Source organism: Balaenoptera ricei, chromosome 4 (genome assembly GCF_028023285.1).
Source record: "Balaenoptera ricei isolate mBalRic1 chromosome 4, mBalRic1.hap2, whole genome shotgun sequence".
NCBI classification, from domain to species: Eukaryota; Metazoa; Chordata; class Mammalia; order Artiodactyla; family Balaenopteridae; genus Balaenoptera; species Balaenoptera ricei.
This window is the reverse complement of record NC_082642.1, coordinates 15,559,314-15,583,302: the sequence shown is the minus strand read 5'-3', so window position 1 is coordinate 15,583,302 and position 23,989 is coordinate 15,559,314. Positions and strand designations below refer to the sequence as shown.

Genomic DNA, 23,989 nt, shown 5'->3' with positions numbered 1-23,989 from the left:
GCAGTTAACACTCCATCCTTCAGATCTCTTCTCAAATGTCACTTTCTCAGGGAAAACTGTCCTTCTCCCACTACCCAGACTAGGTCAGGAGTCTCCAGTTAATGCTCTCCTACCTTCTCCTTTCATAGTACACATCTGGTTGTCATTACCTATTTATTTGTGTGATTATCAGATTGTGGCCCATCTCTACAACTAAGGAGCAAATCCTATGAGGGCAGGGACCCTACCTATTTTGTTTGTTTGTCTTTTGGCCGCATCACACGCCTTGCAGGATCTTAGCTCCCTGACCTGGGATAGAACCCAGGCCCTCGGAGTGAGAGCACAGAGTCCTAACCACTGGACCTCCAGGGAATTCCCAACCCTAACCATTTTGTTCACTTATTATATATCCAGTGTCTGGCACATGGTTGGAACTCAAGAAATATTTGTTTTTTGTTTGCTTTTTAAGAAATATTCATTAAATTAATTATGTACTCAATATTTTATTTATTTTCATGCTTTAATAATATATGATAATCTCATTTAATATGACTTGGTAGCAGAAAATGAGAAAACATATGAACATTGAACACATTCACACATCCGAAATGCCACTAAGCTACATAGCAGAATGTTGTGTCACTTTCCTGTCATGAACAAAAAGTGTTTTGGAGCCAGCATTATATCTGTGTTCATTAATTTCAAAAAATGTTATTATGGGAAAAATTTTATAATAGAGTATATTTAATTTCACTCATGCTTAAGGTGAAAAGAACAGTAGGCAAAAGTTAACTTTTCTTTTTTTTTTTTTGGCTGCGCCGGGTCTTAGTTGCGGCACACGGGATCTTCGTTGTGGCACCTGGGTCTTTAATTGCAGCGTGCGGACTTCTTAGTTGCGCCATGCAGACTTCTTAGTTGCGGCACGCACTCTTAGTTGAGGCATGCGGACTTCTTAGTTGCGGCACGCACACTTAGTTGAGGCATGCGGACTTCTTAGTTGCAACATGAGAACTCTTTGTTGTGGCATGCATGCGGGATCTAATTCCCTGACCAGGGATTGAAGCCGGGCCCCCTGCATTGGGAGTGCAGAGTCTTACCCACTGGACCACCAGGGAAGTCCCAAGAGTTAAAATTTACAAGCTGCCCTTCTAAGAAAACATCAACATCTTACACTTCAAAAGAAAAAGATAATTGCTTTTATGTTCATTGCTCACCTTTTTTAATTGAAAAAAAATGTGTCCAGGTTTACATAAGCTTTCACCCAGGACGCTACAAAATGATAAAAACTGGTTAATACTACAAGCAATCAGTTAACAACTTTTAACAGTCTTCTACATATGTGCAGGGAAATTACAAATAATGTTGTCTGAGCACTACTCATTGGTTCACTTATTCAGTAAATACTGATTGACTGCCTGCTGCTTGTCAAACAGTAGGCTGAGCATTAAAGATACTTCGAGAAACAATGACACGGTCCCTACTTTCATGGAGCCTACATTTTAACTCTGAAGGTAGGCATTCAACAATGTTTCCCAATTAACTATGTAATTAACAATTACTGTAAGTGCTACTACAGAGGCAAAAAAAAAAAGATGCAAAGAAAGCACGTACAATAAGGGTCTGGAACTCTGGTGGTTTTAGAGAAGATTCCTCTGAGGAAGTGAAGTTTGAGCTGAGCTCAACAGACAAACAGAGTAAACCACTGGCAAAGAGAGAGGGGGACCTCACAGCCAGAGGGTGCAAACATCACAGGGGAATGCTCAGAGGAAGAAAAACATATGGCAAGTTCCAGTAGCTGAAGGAAGATCTATGTACCTGAAAACAAAGGGCAAGACGAGGAAAGACTGAGAGAGAAGGTTGGAGCCCCAATCATGCAGGACATTACTTTTTTCTTTTCTTTTTAATTAAATTAGTGGGAAGCCTTGGAAAGATTTTAAGAGCCGAACATCTGAACCAGAGATACTAAATTACATTCACCAAAGATTAAGTACAAATTACGTGCATTCTAATTCTTTAAAAACTGGTAATATCACCTATAATATTCTTTAATTCTTTGGTAACTGAAATATTCACTCACTTCTTGACTATACCAGGTAGGTGTATATTCATCATCTACAATTCATTTATCTAACAAACACCTTACCCTATTAGAACAAAACTCAAAGCTCAGAAATAAGCCAAAAAAAAAAAAAAAAAGTCCCCAGCTCTCAAATTAGCTTTCATAAAACCTATGCACTTGTCAGTAATTCAAGTACATAGGCCTTTCTTCACTTGATTGATTTTATTTAAAATAGAATTCTCAGTAAATTTGCTTATCTTGATTTTCAGGCTTCAAGCCAATTATACTCAGTAGAAAGGATGTGCATATTAGGGAGCAAATGGGTTAGGCACTGCTATAGATGAGTACATTGACAAAGTCATTGACAACTGGCAGCTTAATACTAAGGAAAACTAGACATATTATTATATTTTACCAAGTAAATTCACTGAAACAGAATTTCCCTCGGGAGTTCCCTGGTGGTCCAGTGGTTAAGACTCTGCACTTTCACTGCCATGGCCCGGGTTCAATCCCTGGTTGGGGAACTAAGATCCCGCAAACCATGTGGCACCGCTAAAAAAAAAAAAAAATTCCTCCCTCATTCCCTGGCAAAACCGCATTAATGACATGGTCTTATACAAGCTTTCACAATAAAACCTAAGGAATACTATTGTTTAAAACATTTTCATAGATCATAACATTTATTATTTGTTCTTAATTACAGAAAACAAAAGTCTAAGAGAGAAAACTTATTTCTGCCCTGACCAAACAAGCAACATCAGAAGAAATTACCCAAATTTAGAAAAAAATCACATTTCAAGATCCTGCCAAGAACCTAACAGAAAGGTTCTTTTATCAAGTGGTACAAGCCAAATTTTAAACCATTAATCAATTTATGCACAATGCATGGATTAGATCACCTGTTGTCCATATGCTCTTTAGCAAAGTCTTATTTCCAGATAAATGTAGCTCAAGATAAGTAATACAAATGTTAAGATTTATCCCTACTTGATACATCACAACAGACTAGATGAGATTTTAAAACATCATTTGGGTATTAATATAATTTACAGACAAAGTATTGTACAAGTAACTATGCAAGTGTAAAATGTTCAATTCACCTAAGGGTCCAAGAAGAAAAGAAAAATGGAGGCAATCAAAAGGAAGCAACTGACTATATAAAATAGGTAACCAATGAGAACCTACTGTACAGCACAGGGAACTCTACTCAATGCTCTGTAGTGACCTAAATGGGAAGGAAATCTAAAAGAGTGGACATACGTATATGTATAACTGATTCACTTTGCTGTACAGTAAAAACTAACACAACATTGTAAAGCAACTATACTCCAATAAAATTAATTTTTAAAAAAGCTAAAAAAAAGGAAGCAATCAGTGAAGAAAACAGCACAGTTTCTAATCCTCATTTAAAACAGCACTGTTCTTATATAAATACCTCATCTATATCCAAATGGAAATGAAACAATTTTATATCCAGCATCATCACAAGAGCTACTTACTATATAATTACCCAAATTAACCTACAGAATAGTCAGTACCTCCATTTTACAGGAGGGAAAACTTAGCTTAAATAACTTGCACAAGGTCATATACAACCAAAATTTGCAATTAAGTTACTACATACATGTTCCATGATATCATAAAAAGATGAGTTCCAAGCAGTTTTCATTTTAAAGTAATTTAAGATTTTAAAAACATTTAAGAAAGTTTGTATTGTACATAAATGTTGAAGAATATAAACTATTATATAGTTTTAAATGATCTAAAATCGACTTCTGTATACTTCAATAAAAGTTAATTTAAAAAAACTAACACAACATTGTGAATCAACTCTACTCCAATAAGAATTAATAAAAATTTAATTAATTAATTAATTAAATAAAAGCGACTTCTAGAAAAATGGCAGAGTATAAGAACATTTGTCTTGGGACTTCCCTGGAGGTCCAGCGATTAAGACTCCACACTCCCAATGCAGGGGGCCCAGCTTCAATCCCTGGTCAGGGAAGTAGATCTCGCACGCCACAACTAAGAGCCTACATGCCGCAACTGAAGAGCCTGCATGCGACAACAAAGATCCCGCATGCCGCCACTAAGACCCAGCACAGCCAAATAAATAAATAAATAAATAAATTTTTTTAGAAAAAGAACACTTGTCTTATTTATATGAGCCCTCTATCCACTTAGAGCTATCACATCACATATTTTTAATTTAATACTGGTTTAAAAATTAATTAATTTTTTAAAAGAAGATAGCCAGAAAGTACAAAAAGGTGTACAGCGAAATGTTATTCTCCTGGTGTTGTTGCCCCATCTGCCCCATTTATACCCCTGCATGGACAGCCAAAGTACTTTGTTTCTACTGTATCTGCCCCAGATTTCTTTTAAGCACATACAAGTAATACGAAACATTCTAGTTTTCCCATTTTTAAAAAAGCTGAGTATTTAGTAGTATATCTTGCTTTATTACACTTAATATAGCACTGAGATCTTGTCAAATCGGTACAAAGAGAATATCTTCATTCCCTTTTACAACTGCCTAATATGCTGTTATATGACATTATTTAACCAGTTACTCTTGCTGGAATTTGGGTTTCCAATCTTTTGCTATTACGAACAATGGTTCAGTGAATAATTTTATGTAAGTTTGCGTGTGGAATTCTTTGATCTAATAATATATGCATTTTTAGAGATATTGCTAAATTGTCCTCCATAAGTGTACAAATTTGCACTCCAACCAGTCGCACATAGAAGTACTCATTTCTCCATAGCCTCCCCAGTACAGAGTGTGTATTAGTGTGTTTACTCAATAGGTTTTTAAAATGGCATTTGCTTGCAATTTTATTTTGTTCTTTTACAGGGTTTGACTCTCATTACCTGTCTACTTTTCCATTTGAACTTTGCAGTATGCATGTCCAGTTACGGGGGAAAAAAAAAAAAACAGCTTGTCAGTGTTTTTATTGGATGTCAATCCTCCCTAAATTAATTTAATTTATAAGTTTCACATCTTAAAAATGTTGAGTCTTCTTATCTAAGAACATAGTATATATTTCCATCTATTCAAATTTATTTCTGTGCCCCTCAAGGGTATTTAAATTTTGTCCTTATACAGGTGTTATGAGTTGAACTGTGTCCCCCCAAAAGATGTATTCAAGTCCTAACCCCTAGTACCTATGAATGTGACCTTATTTGGAAATGGCGTCTTTGCAGATGTAATCGAGTTAAGATGAGGTCATACTGGCATTAGGGTGAGCCCTAACCCAATATGACCCGTGATCTGATTAGAAAGGAAGCGATACAAAGACATAACGGGGACTTCCCAGGTGGTCCAGTGGTTAACAATCCACCTGCCAATGCAGGGGGCAAGGGTTCGATCCCTGGTCCAGGAAGATCCCACATGCCACGGGGCAACTAAGCCCGTGTGCCACAACTACTGAGCCCTCATGCCACAACTACTGAAGCCCACACTCCTAGAGCCCATGCTCTGCAACAAGAGAAGCCACCACAATGAGACGCCCACGCACCGCAACGAAGCGTAGCCCCCCGCTCGCCGCAACTAGAGAAAGCCCACACGCAACAACAAAGACCCAGCGCAGCCAAAAAAACACAAAGACACAATGGGAAGTTGGCCAGGTGAAGAAAGATGCAAAGACTGGAGTTAGGCTGCCATAATCAAGAAATGCCGAAGCTGAAAAAGGCAAGGAAGGCCCCTTCCCTAAAGGCTTCAGAGGAAGAGTGATCCTGACACCTTGATCTCAGACTTCTAGTGTGCAGAACAGTGAGAGAATCAATTTCTTTTGTTATAAGCCATCCAATGTGTGGTACTTTGTTATGGCAGCCCTAGGAAACTGATACAGTAGGTTTTACACATTTCCTGTTATAGTTATTCCTAGGTGTTTTATTTTTGGTTTGGGAGTTTTTTTTTAAGTTGGTTGTTATTCCTATTAGACATGGAATTCTCCATCATATCTTCCAAGCTTTTTGTACATAAGAAAGTTATGGGGCTTCCCTGGTGGCGCAGTGGTTAAGAATCCGCCTGCCAATGCAGGGGACACGGGTTCGAGCCCTGGTCCCGGAAGATCCCACATGCCGCGGAGCAGCTGGGCCCGTGAGCCACAATTACTGAGCCTGCGCGTCTGGAGCCTGTGCTCCACAACAAGAGAGGCCGCGATAGTGAGAGGCCCGCGCACCGCGATGAAGAGTGGCCCCCACTTGACACAACTGGAGAAAGCCCTCGCACAGAAACGAAGACCGAACACAGCCATAAATAAATAAATAAATAAAATTTAAAAGAGATAAGCAAAACATTCTCTCTATAAATTTGATCTTTAAAATATTTGCAAACGTATCAACAGACAAAGGATTAATCTCCAAAATATATAAACAGCTCATTCAGCTCAATATTAAAGAAACAAACACCCCAATCCAAAAATGGGCAGAAGACCTAAATAGACATTTCTCCAAAGAAGACCTAGAGACGGCCACGAAGCACATGAAAAGATGCTCAACATCACTAACTATTAGAGAAATGCAAATCAAAACTACAATGAGGTATCACCTCACACCAGTTAGAATGGGCATCATCAGAAAATCTACAAACAACAAATGCAGGAGAGGGTGTGGAGAAAAGGGAACCCTCTTGCACTGTTGGTGGGAATGTAAATTGATACAGCCACTATGGAGAACAATATGGAGGTTCCTTAAAAAACTAAAAATAGAATTACCATATGACCCAGCAATCCCACTACTGGGCATATACCCAGAGAAAACCGTAATTCAAAGACACATGCACCCGAATGTTCATTGCAGCACTATTTACAATAGCCAGGTCATGGAAGCAACCTAAATGCCCATCAACAGACGAACGGATAAAGAAGTTGTGGTACATATATACAATGGAATATTACTCAGCCATAAAAAGGAGCGAAATTGAGTCAATTGTTGAGACGTGGATGGATCTAGAGACTGTCATACAGAGTGAAGTAAGTCAGAAAGAGAAAAACAAATATCGTATATTAACGCATGTATGTGGAACCTAGAAAAAGGGTACAGATGAACCAGTTTGCAGGGCAGAAGTTGAGACACAGATGTAGAGAGCAGACATATGGACACCAAGGGGGGGAAAACTGCGGTGGGGTGGGGATGGTGGTGTGCTGAATTGGGCGATTGGGATTGACATGTATACACTGATGTGTATAAAATTGATGACTAATAAGAACTTGCAGTATAAAAAAACAAACAAACAAAACAACTAATACTAAACTTTCATTGGGTTATTTGTATGGAAGTATGTTAATATAAATGTTTCAGACATTACATGAAATTTCTAAAAAATTTATATGTTCTGGTATAATGTTATAAGTCATAATCCTAGTTATTACTTTAAAATATATCTCAGAAATAACTAATTTTCTTGTCAACTGCATTATTATTAACTTTCATCAAATCTTTAACCGTGGTCATTTTAAAGTCTTTTGTCATTTACAGACAGTTCTGGGTGTACTCTGATGCTTTTGCAAATATGTTCCTATAAAAGGGTTTCATCTTCAAGGAATTCATGGAAAAGACTCTGACAAGTACAGGTTTCTGGTAACTGACTGTACCGCTGAACTGAATGAATAAGCATTTTCAGAACTCTAATGAAAAACTGATGAACTCATAAAAGTGCTAACAAAAGATCAAGATGAAAAAAAAAATTAATTATATGGGACTGAGTGAACTGATGAGGATGAGTATAATTTTTGTGACTTTGTTTGAATTAAAAAAAAAAAAATCCCACAAGGACTCAGAGGCAAAGAATATACAAATCAATTTTCACTGCAAAGTAAAGGAGCTGTTACAGCGGAGGATTACTGGACTGAATGTCAATATTATGACATAGTATGAGTGTGTTTCATGTTTGGTAATTGCAATCATTGTTGCTTTTGTCGTGGTCATCCATGTACAATGCTTGGCGTCAGTCTATTTATCTCTTGTAAAAATAAAATACAGTGTGTGTGTGTGTGTGTGTGTGTGTGTGAAAAAAAAAAAAGGAAAAAAAAAATAAAAATAAAAAGATACATGCACCCCTATGTTCAATGTAGCACTATTTACAATAGCCAAAATATAGAAACAACCTAAGTGTCCATCAACGGATGAATGGATAAAGATGTTACATATATATATTTATACATAATATAATGGAATAGAATATTACTAAGCCACAGAAAAGAATGAAATCTTGTCATCTGTGACAATATGAATGGACTTTGAGTATTGTGCTAAGTGAAATAAGTCAGAGAAAGACAAATATTGTATGATTTCACTTATATGTAGAATCTAAAAAACAAAACAAATGAACAAACAAAACGAAGCTCGTAGATACAGGGAACAGATTGGTGGTTGCCAGAGGGGAGGGGAATTGGTGGTGGGCAAAATGGGTAAAGGGGATCAAAAGGTACAAAGTTCCAATTATAAGATAAGTAAGTCATGGGGATGTAAGGTACAGACAGCATGGTGACTGTAGTCAATAATACTGTATTCTAAAAATGAAAGTAAATCTTAAAAATTATTATCATAAGAAAGAAAATTTGTAACTCTATATGGTGACTGACGATAACTAGACTTATTGTGGTGATCCTTTCACAATGTGTACAAACGCCCAATGACTGTTGTACACCTGAAACTAATATAACATTGTATGTCAGTCATACTTCAATTAAAAAAAAGATAAGCAAGCAAAAAAAAAAATCTAATTTGTAAAAAAAAAAGTTATGGATTTCTATTGATTAATTTTATACAGCACTACATAACAATTCTTACTGTCTGAGATAGTTTTTCAGTTGACTCTTTTGGGTTTTTCAGGTATAAAACTATATGAAAATAGGGATTGTTGAACCTTTCAACCTTGCAGAACAACGGAGGTAGCCATCTCTCCCTCAAAGTACAAAGCTCTCCTTCAACTTCCCCAAACAGATATAAAATAAACAAGGAGAATAAGTAAAACCACACAGAACCCATGCCTTCAACATTATCGTTACCAGAAGACAGAGATCATAGCAAACTTCAAATTACCTATAAGTACAGGGGGAGAAAAAAGAAAGAAATTCTGTAAGAAATGCAAGTGCCTACCTTCTGCAAGCCTGTAGATACAGACAGTGAGTGAGAGGACGCTAAAAAGACTCCACAAAAAAGAGCCGAGGGGACCAGGGGACATACAGGAAGCACAGACAAAACCACCCCCAGAAAGAGTAAAACAATAAAAGCAAAAATAGTGAACACAAGTTAGGACTTGATAGGGAATTCCCTGGCAGTCTAGTGGTCAGGACTCGGCACTTTCACTGCCGTGGGCCCGTGTTCAATCCCTGATCCGGGAACTAAGATCCTGCAAGCCTCGAGGCGCAGCCAAAAAAAAAAATTAGAACTTGATACAGTAAGTCCCCTACATACAAACCTTCAAGTTGCAAACTTTCAAAGATGCAAACGTGCATTCACATGTCCAGTCATGTAAGTTAGTTCACGTGTCTGGTGTACATTGTCACATGCGTACATCCTCTACAAGCAGTTGTGCCTTTGTGTACTTTACTGTACAGTTTGTTCACAATTTTCGTGAATTTGAGAAGGTGGATGAGGCGTCCAAAGAGGTCTTCAGCAACTTAGTGACCCTCAGTGAGAAGCTGGAGCTAGATCTGTAAGAGGATGATTTCATTGAATCCTTGCTCTGCAACACAAGGAGCTTACTAATGAAGACCTGATGGAATTGGAGGCCCAGAAAAAGGACGAAGAGAGACAAGAGGAAGAAGTAACTGAAGAACCAAAGAGATTCACGACACAGAAAATGGCAGGGGATTTTCTTTATTTGAGGAGGCACTGTTAGTTTTTGAGGCACAGGATCCGAATGTAGAAAGGTATACAAAGGTTGCAGCAGCCGTGCAGAATGCAATCCAGTGCTACCGTGTCATCTATGGCGAGAAAAAAAGAGCTACTACCCAGACATCACTGGACCATTTTTTCAAGAGGGTAGATAGAAGTTAATCCAGCAAGGAACCAGAACCTGTGCCATCAACGTCAGGCGTGAGTGAAATTGCAGCTTGCCCTCCGTCTCCTATTGCTGACGACCCTTCAGCTCTACCATCTCCCACCTCCTCTCCCTCCTCCAGTCAGGAACTCTTCTTGCCTGTTCACTCGATGCCAGCCCCTGTATGCCAGCTGTTGTACTGTACTACTGTACTTTTCAAGGTACTGTACTGTAAGATTAAAAATGTTTATTTTTGGGGTTTGTTTTTTATGTATTATTTGTGTGAAAAGTATTACAAACCTATTACAGTACAGTACTAGTACTATATAGCTGATTGTGTTAGTTGGGTACCTAGGCTAACTTTGTTGGACTTACAAACAAATTGGACTTAAGAACGAGCTCTCGGAACTGAACTCGTTTGTATGTACGGGACTTATAGTTCATAGCCTAGTGACGTGAAAGGGTCTAGAAACTGCTAGACCAGCAGTGGCAGCCTCCGAGAAACTGCTTTTGGAAGAAAATCAGGTTATATAGATGGAAGAGAAGAGAGGGTACCTCTTGGAGACAAGGCAATGAATGGAAAGAAGACAGTAACGGGGAAAATTAAGGGTCCTGCAGAAAGGAAATAGAAACAAAACATACTAAGCCTTCCTCTACCCCTCTTCCTCACCATCAACACCACAAATTCATAAAAGATACTGAAGGAAAAAAAAAAAAAAGATACTGAAGAGAAGAGGGAAGAGTGACAAAAGAAGAATCTCAAACTAGGAACTCCATCCAAAAAATGAACAGACACAGCAACAACAAAAAGTGCTGGAAAAAGTCAGAAAAATACAAATGAAAGATTTTGTGTTGATGGTTTTCTCCCCACAAACCAACTATTAAGTTGGAAAAAACTGTAACTCACACCTAATATTGAATTAAATATTCTCAAAAAAGATTTTACAGATATAAAAAAAACCTTGAGTCAGAAATAAAAAAACTAAGAACTAAAATGGACAAAACCAGAAAGACAGGGATGTAATGTACAACACGATAAATATAATTAACACTGCTGTACATTATATATGAAAGTTGTCAAGAGAGTGGGTCCTAAGAATTCTCATCATAAGGAAAAATTATTTTTCTACTTTGTTAATGTTATATCTATATGAGATGATGGATGTTCACTAAACTTACTGTGGTCGTCATTTCGTGATGTACGTAAGTCAGATCATTATGCTGTACACCCTAAACTTATACAGTGCTGTCTGTCAATTATATCTCAATAAAACTGGAAGAAAAAAAACAGAAAGAAGGGACTTCCGTGGTGGCGCAGTGGTTAAGAATCCACCTGCCAATGCAGGGGACATGGGTTCCAGCCCGGGTCCGGGAAGATCCCACATGCTGCAGAGCAACTGAGCCCATGCGCCACAACTACTGAGCCTGCACTCTAGAGCCTGTGAGCCACAACTGAGCCCACACTCCGCAACAAGAGAAGCCACTGCAATGAGAAGCCCATGCACCGCAACAAAGAATAGCCCCCGCTCGCTATAACTAGAGAAAGCCTGGCACAGCAATGAAGACCCAACACAGCCAAAAAGAAATAAATAAATGAATAAATTTATTTAAAAAAAAACAAAGAAATTAAATACAGCTGACTGAAATTCAGAAAGAAAAAGAAGATAAGATCATATAAAAATGTAAACTAAATTATAAGGCACACAAGGGAGAATAGATTTTAATGAAAACTTAACAAAGGGTGTTAGAGAGAAGCAGGAAAACAATAAAGAGAATGAAAATGAAATAAAGAAAAGAAACAAAAGGGTCAGAGAGAAACTGGTTGACATAGATGATAGGCAGAGGAAGTAGAGTCTTACTGGTGTCCCTAATGAAGAAAATCAAAACAATGGGTCAGCACTAAAACTTAAAACTATGAAACAAGAAAACTTTCCGGAAATAAAAGACCTGAATCTACATGTTTAAAAGGCCTAACAGATACTTGGGAAAACTGACCTTGAATGATCAACTGTGACACATATCCTTATAATATGGTTTAAAGGGGAAAAAACAAAACAAAACAAAACACTTCAAGGCATTCAGGCAAAAAGATAAAATAATTTATAAAGGCAAGGTAAACAGACCAGCATCAAATGACTCAAAAATAACATATAAAGCAAGAAAACAGTAGAAAGAAAAAAGCATTTTCAAGAAACTTAAGGAAAGAAAATATAAACCAAGGATATTATTTCCTGCCCAGCTGTACTCCAAGTTTCAAGGACATCAAAAAAACACCTTTGGGGGTAAGCTCCTTGACATCAGTCTTGGCAATAATTTTTTGGATTTGACACCAAAAGCAAAGGCAACAAAAGCAAAAATAAACAAGTGGTACTATATCAAACTAAAAAGTTTCTGCACAGCAAAGGAAACCATCAATAAAATTAAAAAGCAACCTACTGAATGGGGGATAATATTTGCAAATCATATATCTGATGAGTTAACATCTAAAATATATAAAGAACTCATACAATTCAATAGCAAAAAACCCCCAAATAATCAGATTTTAAAAATGGGCAGAAGATCTAAATAAACATTTCTTCCAAAGAAGACAAACAAACGATCAACAGGTACATGAAAAAGTGCTCAACATCACTAGATGTCAGGGAAATGCAAATCAAAACCAAAATGAGATATCACCTCACACCTGTTAGAATGGCTATTATCTCAGTGTTGGCAAGGGTGTGGGGAAAAGGGAGCCCTCATATACCGTTGATGGGAATGTAAACTGGTGCAGACCCTATGGAAAATAGCATGAAGGTTCCTCAAAAAATTAAAAATAGAACTACCATATGATCCAGCGATTCCACTTCTGGGCATAAGTCCAAAGGAAACAAAATCACCATCTCAAAGAGATATCTGTACCCCCATGGTCACTGCAGCATTATTTACAATAACCAAGACATGGAAGCAAACTATGGGTCCACTAATGGATGAATGGATAAATAAAACGTGGTGTACATACAATGGAATATTATTTGGCCACAAACAAGAAAGAAAGCCTGCCATTTGCAGTAACATGGATGCACCTTGAGGGTATTACCCTAAGCAAAATAAATCAAACAGAGAAAGACAAATACTGTATGATCTCACTTACATGTGGAATCTTAAAAAAATGAACTCACAGAAACAGAGAACAGACTGGTGGTTGCTAGGGGGCGGTGGGAAGGGGGAGGCTGGGTGAAGGTGGTCAAAAGGTACAAACTTCCAGTTATAAGACAAATAAGTTCCGGGAATGTAATGTACCGCATGGTGACTACAGTTAACAACACTATTATTGCATTTCTGAAACTTGCTAAGACAGTACATCTTAAAAGTCCTCATCGCAAGAAAAAACATTTTTTTAACTATGTGAGTTGATAAACTAAACTTATCGTGGCCATCATCTGCAATATAAACTTGTATCAATATATTGTGCACCTTACACTCATACAACTTTATATGTCGATTACATCAATAAAACTGGAAAAAAATAGTTTGAACGGGAATACTATTGATGTGTGCCCCTTCTGAGGAATCTGTTAGAGAATGAGCTTCATCCAACCAAAATTTTACGCCTGGGTAATTTTTTTTTTTTTTTTTTGGCTGCGTTGGGTCTTTGTTGCTGCACGCGGGCTTTCTCTAGTTGCAGCAAGCAGGGGCTACTCTTTGTTGTGGTGCGCAGGCTTCTCACTGCGGTGGCTTCTCTTGTTGTGGAGCACAGGCTCTAGGCACATGGGCTCAGTAGTTGTGGCTCACGGGCTCTAGAGCATAGGCTCAGTAGTTGTGGAGCATGGGCTTAGTTGCTCCGCATGTGGGATCTTCCTGGACCAGGGCTCAAACCCGTGCCCCCTGCACTGGCAGGCGGATTCTTAACCACTGCGCCACCAGGGAAGTCCCTGCCTGGGTAAATTTTGCAAGAAGACCGGCAGTGAACATTTTATACAGTCATTGTAGAGGTAAAACTAAAACAAGATTTGAGGTCATGGAGTGAAGGACAATGTGTAAACATTCTTTTTCTGACAAAGTAGAAAGAATGCAACTAAAAACTGGAAGGAGGGAGTTCCCTGGTGGCCTAGTGGTTAGGATTCCGGGCTTTCACTTCTGTGGTCCAGGTTCAAACCCTGGTCGGGGAACTGAGATCCCCCAAGGCGTGTGGCGCGGCCAAAAAATATTAATAAAAAGAACTGGGAAGAGAGAGGAGAGAAAAGGAGAGATCACTGACTGTTATATAGTTAATAGGTGGGAGTCAAATGATACCATTTAAAACTGATAGTAAAAAGCTAAGTAAGAAAAAAGATTAAGGGCACTATAAAAATTACTAACATAATAATACTATTAGAATAAAGATACAAATGTTCCTAAATACCAAAAGAGATGCTTAAAAAAAGCAAAGAGAACATATAAAGACAGTAAATATAACATAATACACATAGTAATGACAAATAGTATGTAGCATTATAAGGTATATAATATACTGTATGTATGCCTCGTAAAGATGACTTAATAAAGGGTTACTTACACAATTCATTATCCATCTGAAAGAAAAAAGCAACTTGTCTTACACTCATTCCTTTGAAAAAGAGACAGGATGCTCGATGACTAGCATGCAGGAAGTTTCCTGGGAAATGCACTTAGGAGACACACCTGTAAGTAAGTGAAGGACGCAGAAACGGGAATGGGGAGAAATTGGCCCAAGGAGGGTGCAGCAGCTGGGGCTTCAGCTGATGCTAATAGAGCTCTAGAGCTGGGATGCCCTTTAGAGTTGTCCCTAACAGAGGCAAGTTTGGTTGCATCTTACATGCCTGTAGACCCAGTTAGTTCTCATAGGACACCTCTGGGAGAGAGCATAACCTTGGCCAAGGGCAATTCCCAGTAAGGGATGCAGCTATGAGCTGCATAGGTGGAGCTGCGTAGCCTGCGTAGGTGGAGAATGCGGTAACTCGGTTACGAAGAGAAGGTCTAGGCAGAGTACCGGAATATCCACTACAATTATATAGCAATGAAAATTAATTCATTGAGTATTGCCACATTGAGTACATGCCACAACAAGGATGAGCCTTGCAAATGTAATAACAAGTTAAAAGGTATATATACAACATGATTACATTTACGTAAGTTAAGCCATACAAAAAATGCATAATGCTTAGAGAGTAAAAATTAAGAAGCACACAGGAATTACAGACACCAAATTTCTCCTCCCCATGTCAAAGAAGGAAAGCATTTAAGCTGAGGAACAAAGGTTTCAGCTACATGTTAGATTGTATAAGCAGAGTTATAGGTTATGACGGTGGTTCATTGTACTATTCCACATACTTATTATGGCTCCAATTAATTTTTTTAACATGATTACTCAACTGTCATGTATCCCATTGCTATTTATTGAGTAACCTACTTAAACCATTTATACCTAACTAATTTGAAGTGTCAACTTTGATATATACTAAATTTCTTTGTAGATTTATATCTATGCTTGCACTTGTTTTTCGGGTCCATCCATCTGTATGCTTTTTCATTTACAGTGCATAACATTTTAATTATTGTAACTTTATAACTGGTTTTAATAATTAGATGGGGCTAATCCTTACTCTGTATTTTCCAGAATTTGTGTGGCTGTTTTGCTTATTTTTCCGTGTCAAGTTTTTTGTTTTTGTTTTTGCTCATCCCCTACTTTATTCTCTGTCCATTAAGGATTTTTTTTTTTATTGTGGGTAAAATACACATAACATAAAATTTACCACTTTAACCCTTTTTTAGTATGTAGTTCATATTGTTGTGTAACCACCAGCACTCATAGCCATAACTCTTCATCTTGTGAAACTGAAACTCTATACACATTAAACAGCAGTCCCCCGTTTCCATCCCCTGTCCCCCAGCCCCTGGCAACCACCATTCGGTATACTTTCTGACTCTCCGATTTTGCCTGCTCTGAGTACTTCATATAAGTAGAATTACAGTATTTGTCTTTTTGTGACTGGCTTAATTTGCTTAGCAGAATGTCCTCACGGTTCATTCATGTTGTAGCATGTGTCAGAATTCCCTTCCTTTTTAAGGCTGAATAATATTCCATTGTATGTATATATGTACCACATTTTGCTTATACGTTCATCTGTTGATGGACATGATTGCTTCCATGCTTTAGCTATTGTGAATAATGCTGCTATGAACATGGGTGTACAAATATCTCTTTGAGACCCTGCTTTCAATTATTTGGGGTATGTACCCAGAAGTGGAATTGCTGGGTTGTATAATAATTCTGTTTTTAATTTTTAATTTTTTGAGAAACTGCTGTACTATTTTCCACAGCAGCTATACTATTTTACATTCCCACCAACAGTGTGCAAGGGTTCCATTTTCTCCATATCCTCACTAACACTGACTGTTGTCTGGTTTGATTTTTTTTTGATAGTAGCCAGTTGGGTGTGAGGTGGTATCTCATTGTAGTTTTGATTCGTAGTTCCCTAATGATTATTGATGTTGAGCATCTTTTCATATGCTTATAGGCCATCTGTATATCTTCTTTGGAGTAACGTCCATTCAAGTCCTTTGCTCATTCTCAAATTGGATTGTTTTATTGTCATTGAGTTTTAGTTCTCTATATATTTTAGATATTAATCCCGATCAGATTTTTGTTTGCAAATTTTTCCCCCTTCTGTGGGCTGCTCTTTATTCTGTGGGTAGTGTCATTTGATGCACAAAATTTTTAAATTTTCATTATGTCCCATTTGTTTTTTGTTGTCTGCACCTTTGGTGTCATATACGAAATCATTGCCACATACAATGTTATGCAACTTTTGCATATGTTTTAAGAGTTTTATAGTTTTAGGTCTTACATTCCATATTAATTTTTAAGTCATTTGATCTAATTAGAAAAGTAAGATATTGTTAATTTTATTGTGATTCATTATATGTGTTGGTCATTTTGGGAGAGGTTTATTTGTTATGATTTTGCATTTTGTTATTCAAGAACTTGGCATTTTTTCCTCTTTTTTTTAATCCCTATATTTTTCTTGTTGAGTTTTTTCCCGATTTGTTTTGTCCTTGCTACTGTAAATGGGGAAATTTTCACAATTATTTCTTCTAACTAGTTGTTATTAGAAGGCATTTTTTTTATGCATAAGAAAGCTGTTAGGATGAGTATGAATTTTGTAATCTGCCATATCACTTGTCTGAAAGAGCTTTCCAGTTGATTCTCTTGGGGCTTCTTTGTAAACAATCATATCATCTGTAAGTAATGATTACTTTACCTCTTCAGCCACTTTATATACTTCTATCATTCTTCTCTCTGATTGCATTGGCTGATTTCTGCAGTACAATGTTAAATAACATTGGTGAGTGATAATAATAGACATTCTTTCTTATTATTCTTTAATCAGACTATTCCTTTAATGATACTTAATGAAAAATATATCCATAAGTGCTGAAAGGGCATTTGATAAAATTCCATATGCATTCTTCATAAAATATAATCTTACTAAATCTTAATCATTTTCTCTTATTAAATATTTATAATGAGAATTTAACAAGACTGTATAATGAATGCATGTTAAACCTTTTCAAATCTTTTAAAAGCATATTTTAGCATTTGCTTAAAAGGCATTAATAGTTAAAATTAATAATAATTACTAATAAATACTTAAAATGTTTTCTTATTGATAGAACTTATTTGTAAGAGTTCGGCCCCAGTTGCTCTTTAGATGGGCAACCCTTTGACAACTTTATTTTTTCTATGGTAACTTGACAGCTTAGATTTTTTACCTCTTCTGGAGGTAGTTTTTGGTAGTTTATATTTTCCTGGATAATCATCCATTTTGTCCAGGTTCTCAATTTATCTGCTCCCAGGCTGATATTATTCAGCCTTAAAAAGGAAGGGAATTCTGACACACGCTACAACATGAATGAACCGTGAGGACATTCTGCTAAGCAAATTAAGCCAGTCACAAAAAGACAAATACTGTAATTCTACTCTCATGAAGTACTCAGAGCAGGCAAAATCGGAGAGTCAGAAAGTATACCGAATGGTGGTTGCCAGGGGCTGGGGGACAGGGGATGGAAACGGGGGACTGCTGTTTAATGTGTATAGAGTTTCAGTTTTACAAGATGAAGGGTTATGGATATGAGTGCTGGTGGTTACACAACAATATGAACTACATACTAAAAAAGGGTTAAAGTGGTAAATTTTATGTTATGTGTATTTTACCCACAATAAAAAAAAATTCTTTAATGGACAGAGAATAAAGTAGGGGATGAGCAAAAACAAAAACAAAAAACTTTACACGGAAAAATAAGCAAAACAGCCACACAAATTCTGGAAAATACAGAGTAAGGATTAGCCCCATCTAATTATTAAAACCAGTTATAAAGTTACAACAATTAAAATGTTATACACTGTAAATGAAAAAGCGTATAGATGGATGGACCCGAAAAACAAGTGCAAGAATAGATTTAAATCTACAAAGAAATTTAGTATATATCAAAGTTGACACTTCAAATTAGTTAGGTATAAGTGGTTTAAGTAGATTACTCAATAAATAGCAATGGGATACATGACAGTTGAGTAATCATCTTAAAAAAATTAATTGGAGGGCTTCTCTGGTGGCGCAGTGGTTAAGAATCCGCCTGCCAATGCAGAGGACATGGGTTTGAGCCCTGATCCGGGAAGATCGCACATGCCGTGGAGCAACTAAGCCTGTGCGCCACAACTATTGACCCTGCGCTCTAGAGCCTGCGAGCCACAACTACTGAGCCCACATGCTGCAACTACTGAAGCCCATGTGCCTAGAGCCCTGGCTCCACAGCAAGAGAAGCCACCGCAATGAGAAGCCCACGCACTGCAATGAAGAGCAGCCCCCGCTCGCCGCAACTAGAGAAAGCCCCCCACGCAGCAACCCAACGCAGCCAAAAACAAACAAATAAAATAAAATAAATTTATATAAAAAAAATTAATTGGAGCCATAATTTGTACCTCGTTCGAAACAAATTCCAGATGGATCAAAAAATCCAATGCGGGCTTCCCTGGTGGCGCAGTGGTTGAGAATCCGCCTGCTAATACAGGGGACGCGGGTTCGAGCCCTGGTCTGGGAAGATCCCACATGCCGCGGAGCAACTGGGCCCGTGAGCCACAACTACTGAGCCTGCGTGTCTGGAGCCTGTGCTCCGCAACAAGAGAGGCCACGATAGTGAGAGGCCCGCGCACCGCGATGAAGAGTGGCCCCCGCTTGCCGCAACTAGAGAAAGCCCTCGCACAGAAATGAAGACCCAACACAGCCAAAAATAAATAAATAAATAAATAAAATTAAAAAAAAAATCCAATGCAATTTTTTAGGTATTAGAAGAAAACATGGGAGCTTGATTTTTTAATCTGTGTGGAAACCTCTTCTAAAATATGAACCCAAACCCAGGAGCCATCAAAGGAAGAAAACTGATATGACTACATTTTTTTACATTTAAAGAAAACACCACAATGCAAGTCATAAGAAAAATAAACTGGAAAGAAGTATTTGCAATTCACATTCCAGAAAAAGTTAATTTCTAACCTATAAAAGCTCCTATAAATAAACAGAACATAAATAGAGTCTAAAGAAAAATGGGCAAATGATACATAACAGAAAACACAAATGGCTTTTAAACATAAAAAAAATATTCAACCTCTCTCATAAGAGAAATACAAAATAAAGCTGTAATATACAAGATCAAAAATATTGACACTGGTGTACTGTACTGAGAAAAAAGAGGGAAAACAGACTTTATCATACTTGCTGGTGGTAGAATAAATAGGTACAATCTTTATGCAGGGTAACTTCACCATATCTATGAAAATTATACATGCATATATCCCATGAGGTTTTTTTCTAGAGTCATGTGAAACCGTAGATATAAAGGATACTCACTATGGTGTCACTTTTATAGCAAAAGTTAAGACAAACCCTGTTTACCAATATTAGACTAGTTAAACAAGTCATGGCCTAAAACAAGAAATAAGGGAGCGCATTGTGAACTGATGAAGAATGACCTCCAATATAAACCTTTCAGTGAAAGGAAGCAAGTTAAAGAGAACTACGTGTAGCATACTAGCATTTGTATAAAAAGACTACCTCCTAGGCAAGGAACTGGCTGGATATATGGCAAAGAGTGGGAAGAACACATTTTTCTTTTCTTTGATCAATTTTAATGAAATAATAAGATGAGTTACTTACATCCTTTATACATTCTGCATTTTTCCCGTAAACAGAAAGTACCTATGTAACACACCAAATTAATTTTTAATTCTGTATTTTCCTTCATACAGAAACAATACTTCTGGACTTCCCTGGTGGCGCAGTGGTTAAGAATCCACCTGCCAATGCAAAGGACACAGGTTCGATCCCTGGTCCGGGAAGATCCCACATGCCGCGGAGCAGCTAAGCCCGTGCACCACAACTACTGAGCCTGCGCTCTAGAGTCTGCAAGCCACAACTACTGAGCCTGCGCACCACAACTACTAAAGCCCACGCGCCCTAGAGCCCACGCACCGCAACTACTGAGCCCACGTGCCTCAACTACTGAAGCCCGCATGCCTAGAACCTGTGCTCTGCAACAAGAGAAGCCACCACAATGAGAAGCCTATGCACCGCAACGAACAGTAGCCCCCGCTCACCGCAACTAGAGAAAAGCCCGCGCGCAGCAATGAAGACCCAATGCAGCCAAAAAAAAAAGAGAGAGAAATGATACTGCTTTCAAAAAATAAGTAGAAATAATATCTGAAGTACAGAGTCAGGGTATGGTTTTTGTAACATTTTAAATAGAATCCTTGGTTAAGGAGCTTGAAAAACCAGAATTATTGTATTCTAATCAAATCCTATGTAAAGAAAAGCCTTTTTCTACAAAAAGGTAGAGAACTAAACAAGACCAAATTCACCAAATCTGACACACAGTGCAATGTAGCGACATGTGGGATTCCAAGATAAAATTACAGGAACACAGGTTTTAAAAAGCCAGAAGATGGCACTATTACTTTATTAAAGTCTCACTGGTACCTACATCTAAGCCTCTCAAGGTCTTATTAAGAGACCTGTTTTTCCTTTTCTCTATGTCTCTCTCCTGTTGCCCTTCTGCATTCGTGCCTATATTTACCTATCCTTCTACTGTTCACCCAAGATATGAAACTGAAATAAACATTAGTGGAAAAGGAAGATTGAAGAAATTCCTGAATTTATAACAATATTATTTTAAGTGAATACAACATATTTAAAACATATTATAAGGTTCCTTTTGCTTTAAAATCGTAGTTGATTTACAATTTTATATAAGTTTAGGTATACGATATAGTGATTCACAATTTTTAAAGATTATACTCCATTTATAATTATTATAAAATATTGGCTATATTCCCTGTGATGTATAATACATCCTTGTAGCGTATTTATTTTTATACACAGTAGTTTGTACCTCTTAATCCTCTAACGCTATTTTGCCCCTTCTCCCTTTCCTCTCCCCACTGGTAACCACTAGTTTGTTCTCTATATCTGAGTCTGGTTCATTTTTGTTATATTCACTAGTTCATTTTTTAGATTCCACATATAAATAATGTCATACAGTATTTGTTTTTCTCTGTCTGACTTATTTCACTAAGCATAACACCCTCCAAGTCCATCCATGTTGTTGCAAATGGAAAGTTTTCATTCTTTTTAACGACTGAGTAGTATTCCATTGAATGTGTGTACCACATCTTCTTTACCCACTCATCTGTTGATGGACACTTAGACTGCTTTCATATCTTGGCTATTGTAAATAACACTCCTATGAACACTGGGGTTCATGCATCTTTTTGAATTAGTGTTTTCCATTTTCTTCAGATATATACGCATGAGTGGAATTGCTGGATCATATGGTAGTTCTGTTTTTATTTTTTTGAGGAACCTCCATACTGCTTTCCACAGTGGCTTCACCAATTTACACTCCCACCAACAGTGTACAAGGGTTCCCTTTTCTCCACATCCTGGCCAACATTTGTTATTTGTGGTCTTTTTGATGACAGCATTTCTGACAGGTATGAGGTGATATCTCACTGTGGTTTTGATTTGCACTTCTCTGATGATTAGCAATGCTGAACATCCTTTGATGTGCCTGTTGGCCATCTGTATGTCTTCTTTGGAAAAAATGTCTGTTTGGATCTTCTGCCTATTTTTTGATTGGGTTGTTTGTTCTTAATATTGACATGTATGAGCTGTTTATTATTTTGGGTATTAATCCCTTACCAGTCATATCATTTGCAAATATTTTCTCCCATACAGTAGGTTATCTTTTCGTTTTGTTGCTGGTTTCGTTTGCTGTGCAAAAGCTTCTATGTTTAATTAGGTCCATTTGTTTATTTTTACTGTTGTTTCCTTTGCCTTAGGAGACAGATCCAAAAAAATGTTACTACAATTTATGTCAAAGAATGTTCTGCCTATGTTTTTTTCTAGGATTTTTATGGTTTCCAGGCTTACGTTTAGCTCTTTAATCCATTTTGAGTTTATTTCTGTATATGGTGTGAAAAAATGTTCTAATATCTTTCTTTTACATGTAGTTCTCCATAAGGTTCTTTTGTTAAATATGAAAACACAGGTTTATATCCATTCTCTTTTGAAACTACACTAAAATGAAGATAGAGGACTAAAAAAGGATAAAACCATCAAAAAAATATACATATTGGTACTACCCTGGTGGTCTAGCAGTTCAGACTCCACACTCCCAATGCAAGGGGTCCGGGTTCCATCCCTGGTCAGGGAACTAGATCCCGCATGCCACAAGTAAGAGCCCACATGCCGCAACTAAGACCCAGCACAGCCAAATAAATAAATAAATATTTTTTAAAAAACATACACATATGTAGCATGAAAGGAGACATCAGGGACATAAATACAGCTTATTGAAGCTAGATAGAGGGTAGCTGAACTTGGCTTGGTAAAACAGAACAAGCCAAACCCTATGCATGTGAGGGCAGGTGAGGGTATGAAACCGATAAGCTGCAAACACCACAGAAAGGCTTAAGAATGGAGACATCTGTGTCGGGGCTGAAAATAGGAATATTGGTTGAAAGGCTGTATAAGGAACAGTTTTCACCCAGAAGACTTATCATGTAGCCAAGAAACGGCTTCTCCTGCACCCCAGCAAGAGACAAGTGATTTGTCTTAAGACACTAAACTAGACAGGATGTAGAAACCAGGTACACACAGGGGTTGTGTGTCACAGCATACCACAAAGAGATTAAGATTCACATGCTGAACAGTGGATCCCAGCCCTCTTCCCCAAATCAGCTTCCAGAACACAAGCCAATCAAGCAGGAGACTAGGAGATTCCTCCATAGGGAATCTGACCCAAGAGAAAAGACCCTCAATCACTCAATCACCCTGTATTAAGACTTGCAGTTAACAACTCCCCACGGACAGAGTTTTTACTGTCTCACCCTTTAATCTAAACAGATGGCCAAAGTTTACTGAACAAATGAGGAAAGTCTCTAACATGAAATAAAGAGACCGAATTAACAAAACAGAAGAAGGAAAAGAAAGGAAGGAAGGAAGAGGAGAGAAAGAAAGAAAGAAAGAAAGAAAGAAAGAAAGAAAGAAAAGAAAAGAAAAGAAAAGAAAAGAAGGAAGGGAAGAAAGAGAAAGAAAGCAAAGGAAGGGTGGGAAATCTACAAACTAGAACAAAAAGCTTTTTAAAATTAGAAAAAAATAAGAATCACAAATCTAGAATGTCCAACTAAAAGGGAATTTCAGAAAAAGAAAAGAGAAAAGAAGGAGAGAAATTATACCCCCAAAAGAACATATTTGTTTCTGGTAACATAGTGAACTAAAGGGTCTGTAAACTTCACCTTAACAAATATCTAGAAATGCTGGATAAATTAAAATACATATTCTCTCAAATGCTGAGCTCACAAGAAAGCGAAGTTTTCAGCTGCATGGAGGAATCTGTCAACACAA

General features: G+C 37.4%; 1 protein-coding gene across 7 annotated transcripts in view; it reads right to left on the bottom strand.

Moving 5' to 3' along the window:
- TFDP2 (transcription factor Dp-2) overlaps positions 1-23,989 on the bottom strand; it is a 173,222-nt gene that overhangs the window by 132,406 nt on the left and 16,827 nt on the right. For 3 of the 7 annotated variants that reach the window (XM_059920180.1, XM_059920182.1, XM_059920183.1), the window contains exon 2: positions 1,194-1,248. The exons of the other annotated variants lie outside the window; for them this stretch is intronic. The gene's annotated coding sequence lies outside the window, so the exon portion shown is untranslated. The remainder of the gene's footprint in view (positions 1-1,193; positions 1,249-23,989) is intronic. 7 annotated transcript variants of the gene reach the window in all.